At 44.6% G+C, this 5,951-nt stretch overlaps 1 protein-coding gene across 1 annotated transcript in view; it reads left to right on the forward strand.

Moving 5' to 3' along the window:
- Nucleotides 1–597: 597 nt before the first annotated feature.
- The window catches only part of AFF4 (AF4/FMR2 family member 4), a 78,332-nt gene continuing 72,978 nt past the window's right edge, over nt 598–5,951 (forward strand). Inside the window, exon 1 of the mRNA XM_012807128.2 lies at nt 598–987. The gene's annotated coding sequence lies outside the window, so the exon portion shown is untranslated. The remainder of the gene's footprint in view (nt 988–5,951) is intronic.

Consider the following 5,951-nt stretch of genomic DNA (forward strand, 5'->3'; position numbering starts at 1 on the left):
GGTTTGTCCTGACTGACAAGATGTTAGGAAGTGAAAGAAATGTTCAGAATGATATGCTGAGTAAAAGCATTAGCGGCAGAATGTGTTTAAATGACAAAGAAAGGGCAGCTTGGATCCTCAGGATAAATTCATGCGCAATACTAAACAGCCTCCTGCAGAAACTCCTCCCTTCTCTTGGACCTGTTGAGAACAGCGGACTGGAAGCTTCAACACCGGGAGTAAGTCTAAGGGGACAGGGTGGGGCCGGGTGCCCAGAGGGCCTGCGCCCTCCACCTGAGCCCTCAAACCAGTAGACCCGGCTGGGCCCGGCACCGCCCTCCGGAACTCACTAGCGGGCTGGGCGCAGAGTGTGCGCGCCGGCGAGCGCAGGCCGGGTCCTGCCTGGGAAGTCCTGCCGGAGGGCGGCCGCTGTGCCCGGGAGCTCGGGACTAGACCACCTGGGCCAGTCTGGGTCCAGCCCCGGGCCGTCAGACCCGACAGCCCAGCATGTCACCGCCCCCGGGACCAGCCTCCCGGCCTAGCAGACCCACTGCCCACCACTTTCCTGGCGGGGAGGGGGCGCGGCGTCGTCACGTGATGCCCTGCACCGCCCAGCCCTGGTCACATGGGCAGTCGGGCCGCTGCGTCAGTCACAGTCCTGGCTGCGGGAGTCGAGTCGCCGTCGCCGCCAGCGGACGGGGCGGGGATCTTGGTGCCAGGTCCTCGTCAACCCGCCCCCGCAGCCTCAGACAGCCGTCCCGGGCTGGGCCCGACCGTCATGGAGCGGGGCGGGACCTCCGCCTGTTCCGTGTGAGGCGCGTCGCTGCCACCGCCGCCTTGGCCTCTCCAGGCCTCCGAAACCCCCGCCGCGGCCCGGAGCCCCTTGCCCTTGGCCGCCTCTCGCCGCCCCCGGTCAGGCTCGAATGCGCGTCCTGTGAAGGTGCAGGCCCGGCGCCGCCACTGCCGCAGCCAGGAGATGGTTCGGGCCTAGCGGAGCCGGGACTGGAGGTGAGAAGGGCCCACAGACCGACTGAGGGACGGGCCGCGGCGACTGCCCGGGGCCAGGCCTGCCGGAAGGGTGGGGGAGACCCTCCGGGCTAGGACTGCTCAATTCGGCTTCTTCCCTCCTCTCATCTGCGCGTCCGCCTCCCATCCTCCCTCAAATACAAGAAAAGCTAACCCAATCCTAACAAAAATGCCCAGCAATTAGTCTTTTAAAACCATTTTCCTATTCCTCTTTCGTTCCTTAATCCATTCCTTTCCTCAGACGTTCCATCGGCTGATTTGTTAGTTGTTAATACCCTCCTCTATTTTAAGTTATTTCTAGTTAAAGAGAAAATAGGCCCAGATTCTGGCTAACATTACCCAACTAGTTCTCGCTTTCCTTCTCGCGATCCTGCGCACCTCCCCCACCTCCTCTGCAAAAAAAAAAAAAAAAGGGAAAAATATCTGCCTTCGATTAGCAAAGGGGGGGTGACCAAAAAGGAGAACACGGGGGTGTAATAATCAGATGGCCCCCACAACTTCTGGACAGGCCTGTTACCTCGTCATCCCAGTGGCTTGTATTTGAGTATTGATGTCTAGGCCTTTCCTCCTGCTGCCTGTGTTCGAGGTTAATCTGGTAATTGACGTCAGTGCTTTGTTCCTTCCACTTTGCTGTTCCTTCCACTCTTTGAGGATAGATCTGGGGAATAGGAGTTAGAGGAGTTTATCTATTGCCTTTTCCTTCACAAATGACATTTATAGGCAGCTGGAAGTACAGATCAGAAATGCTTGTGTGTGGAGGACAAGACGAAGAGTTCGATCTAGGGTTGTCGTAGTTGGCCAGTTGCAATTCAGAATTGTGCTGTTTTTTTCCTTGCTGACCATATGGAGGTTATAAACTCAGGCTAGTCCCTTTTCCAGTGACCAGTGTGTTTTTCCTGACGGATTCTCAGCGATAGGCGCCTGTGAATAGGCTGTTTGTAATTGTGACATAGAAAATGTATGCTGTCTTTGGCCCTAGATATGAAAAGCTCAAAGCTTTGTTTCTATATTGATTCTTCAACACTTTATAAAATGCTTTTTTTATTTAGCTGTTCTTTAACTTGCCAAAATTCAAATATGTATGAGATCTTTCTTGATTTGAGATTTAATAAAGAGCCTTTGTAGCTTGCGAGTCTGCCTGGAATCATCTTTGGTCATATGTGCATAAAGAAGTATTGGCAAGTGGCCACTTGGTTTTCAACAAAGCTGGCTTCTTTAAATTTCTCAGGTTCATTTTCCTTATTCATTACTGCATCTTTCAGCCTCTAAACCCCAGGAAGTTATTTTTAATTAATATTTCAGAGTTAACTTACTAAAGCAGTTTTTTCTTTTTATACCAGCAGTTTTCATTTAGTTTGTAGTGGTTTACAGGCTGATGACTTTGATTTTTATTAGCTCTGTAGGAACAGTAGTCAAATTTTACCTCAAATACAATTTTGCTTCAAGTGGGGACGAGATAGGGTATCTGAATGACCAACGCTTTACTGTTTGAAAAGCAAAAACCAAAAAACGTAGCTGTGTTGATTGGAGAGTGGCCTACAATTCTGGGGTGTAATTAAGAATTCTTAAAGATATTTTCATTCTGATTCACTTTCTGCTTGTCAGAGATTCGCACATTCAGGTTTATATATTCTTCTTTGGAATATATTGGAACATATATACATGGGGATACTCTGGAATTATTGTACCCCCTTTGCAACAGTTAATATATTTTCTTTTCTTATAGGTCTGTTAAAATGCCTTTAAAGCAAGTTCCATAGTATTCCTTTTTAAATCATTCCCATGTTTTATTCAGTTATTAGATTGAATTTGAAAATATTTTGAACTTGAAATTATTGTTCTGTCAAATTATCCAATCTAAATTTCACAAAACCATAATCTAAAGAAAACTGTGGACAAGAGATCAGTATTTGGAAGATTAAAGCAGTGCATATCAGATTCAGAAGATGAGACAGAAATTGAAGTCTTCTAAAAGTCACACCTTTTTTGAGGAGGTAAAGTATATGTCATGATTTTATGTGTACCTCATAGGAACAAAGAAAACAGGTATTTCTTCTTTTGTGGCCATCTACTGGTTTAGATTGGAGTCCAAAATCTAGAAGGCTTTCTTTTTTCTTTGTAGTATTTTTCATAAAATCAGAGAGATGTTCTTAAATATTGAGGGCATATCTGGACAATGGCCCAGAAATGCAGTGTATATTATAAGAATTGATAAGTTAGATTTTATTTTTTACTTTGGCTTTATTCTACTGATACCTTACAGTAAAAGCTTTCCTATATAATATAAAGATCCCCTGGCTTTTCTTCTGTCCTCATTTTATTTTACCCATTCTTTTTTTCATTTCCTCTGTAAGTTGGAACAATTGTATTTGATTTCTGGGAGGGTGTTTGCTAATCTGAGTTATTGTGAAATAAGGTGTAGCTAGTGATTAAAGACTGCTTAAAGCTAACCTAACCTGTTACCTTGCTGCTTTTTCCTTTGGTTTAAGAAAAGCACCCCTACTTGGTATAACTCCCTATCCCCACTCATCTTGATTATTTGAAGTGATATGCTAGTAGATGGAAGAGGACAGTAATATACATTCTACTTATTAAGTTTTGGCTAATCATCTGCATTCCTATTTGTCTTGATGTTCATTTCCCCTGGCATTGTATCCTGAGAATTTTAATGGTATTGCTCTCAGAAAGTATTAGGACAGCTGATTCAGTTCCAAAGTATCTAAAATATTTTAATATTTGGACTACTTATTCTACTTTTTGAAGGAAAAGAATCTTATTTAATATCTACCTATATCATCAGCTATACTTTATTTTATTTTTTATTTTTTTGCAGTGTTTTGGCCGGGGCCGGACTTGAACCCGCCACCCTGGGTATATGGGGCCGGCGCCCTACTCCTTGCGCCACAGGTGTTGCCCCATCAGCTATACTTTACTAAAAAATCCACAACCTGAGGAATGTTCTGAAGGAAGGCATTTCATGTAACTTTATCTCTCTTAGAGTGCCTAATGAACCATGGTGGTGGCTTTTAGTCACGGAGGTACAGCTTATTAGTGGGTACTGTTTTAAACTAATTATTTTGATAATCATTTCCTAGGTCAGGTAAAAGAACCTCATGTATTCTTTTCCCAAGGTTGGGGGGGGGGGAATTAGGGACTGACATTGGTAGTTTGCCCTGGAAAACCAACACGCTTTGATTATCCAGAAAATGTAATCATCAGTACTGGGATTGGGCTTCCTGAGGTTGCCTTGGGTCTGATACTCTTCCAGGATTATGTCAGTTTGGAGTTGTCAAGACTTTTCCTTTTCATGTTATCACTGGGGAAGGGACAGCTTTATGGAGAGGTGAGGACAGGCCAGTACTCTACAGAGACACGCCTTCTTACCTTTTTGCAGTTGCTTCCATTTCTTCCATGTGGAATATCATTTTTCCTTGTTTCCTACCTGTTAAAATTTCATCATTTTTGGCCAAGTGTGGTGGCTCACACTTGTAATCCTAGCATCTGAGAGGCTGAGGTGGGAGGATTACTTGAGTTTAGAAGTTTAAGACCAGCCTGAGCAAGAGCAAGACCTCTGTCTTCTCTTTCTTCTAAAAATAGGAAAATTAGTCAGGCATTGTGCAGGTCCCTGAGTCCCAGCTACTTAGGGAGGCTGAGGCAGAAGGATCACTTGAACTCAGTAGTTTGAGGTTTTTTGTGAGCTGGGCTGATGCCATAGCACTCTAGCTTGGGCAATAGAGTAAGACTGTCTAAAAAAAAGAAAAAAAAACCCTAAAATTTCACCCAGTTTTTGGAGACCCCATTTAAAAACAAAAGTAAAAAAACTTTGACCTTTTTTATTTGAGACAGAGTCTTACTATGTCGCCCTCGGTAGAGTGTCGTGGCATCATAGCAACCTCCAACTCTTAGGCTTAAGCAGTTTTCTTGCCTCAGCCTCCCAAGTAGCTGGAACTGAGGTGCCGGCCACAATGTCTAGCTGTTTGTCTGTTTTTTGCAGTTTTTGGCGGGGGCTGGGTTTGAACCCACCACCTCTGGCATATGGGGCTGGCGCCCTACTCCTTTGAGCCACAGGCGCCACCCGCCCTCCCCAGCTGTTTTTGTTGCAGTTGTCATTATTGTTTAGCTGGCCTGTGCAGGGTTGGAACCAGCCACCCTTGGTGTATGTGGCTGGCGCTGTAACCACTGTGCTACGGGCACCAAGACCCAAAATTTCACTATGCTTTAAGGCCCAGTGCAGGTATCATTGCCTTCCTGAAGTTTTGCTTGATTATTGCCCTGCTCAAATTGCAATCTATTTCCTTTGAATTGCTGCATCACTTTGTATCTCTTTTTGTTATTTCTTATGCATCCTCTATGAGACTAGCCAGCCCGGTGATAGGGAGACTACTGTATCAGGGAAGATACATTAGTAAAAGAAATTTGTAATACTTCATTTTGAAGTATTGTACTACATCATTATGTATCTCTAAAAAATGAGGATTAAAATAATAATCAAAAATTGCTGGGCACAGTGGTTTAGACCTATAATCCTAGCTACTCAAGAGGCTGAGGTGGTAGGATCACTTAAGCCTAGGGGTTTGTGGCTGTAGGGAGCTATGATCATGCCAATATACTCAGGGCATCACAGTGACACCCTGCCTCTAAAAAAATGCACAAAAAAGGTAACATTAATTTCTTGGTATCCTCAGTATCTACTCAGTGTTCACATTTCCTTGTAGTGTTTGTTTTATTTTGTACAGTTTGTTTGAATCAGATCCAGATTAAGTCCATATGTTACATTGAGTTTATATGTGTCTCAACCTTTTTTTTTTTTTTGAGACAGAGTCTTACTGTGTCACTCTTGGTAGAGTGAGGTGGCATCACAGCTCATAGCAACCTCAAACTCCTGGGCTGAAGTGATTCTCTTGCCTCAGCCTCCCAAGTAGCTGGGACTATAGGAGCCTGCCACA

Source organism: Otolemur garnettii, unplaced genomic scaffold, assembly GCF_000181295.1.
Source record: "Otolemur garnettii isolate 467f Iridium unplaced genomic scaffold, OtoGar3 scaffold00003, whole genome shotgun sequence".
Classification (NCBI taxonomy): domain Eukaryota; kingdom Metazoa; phylum Chordata; class Mammalia; order Primates; family Galagidae; genus Otolemur; species Otolemur garnettii.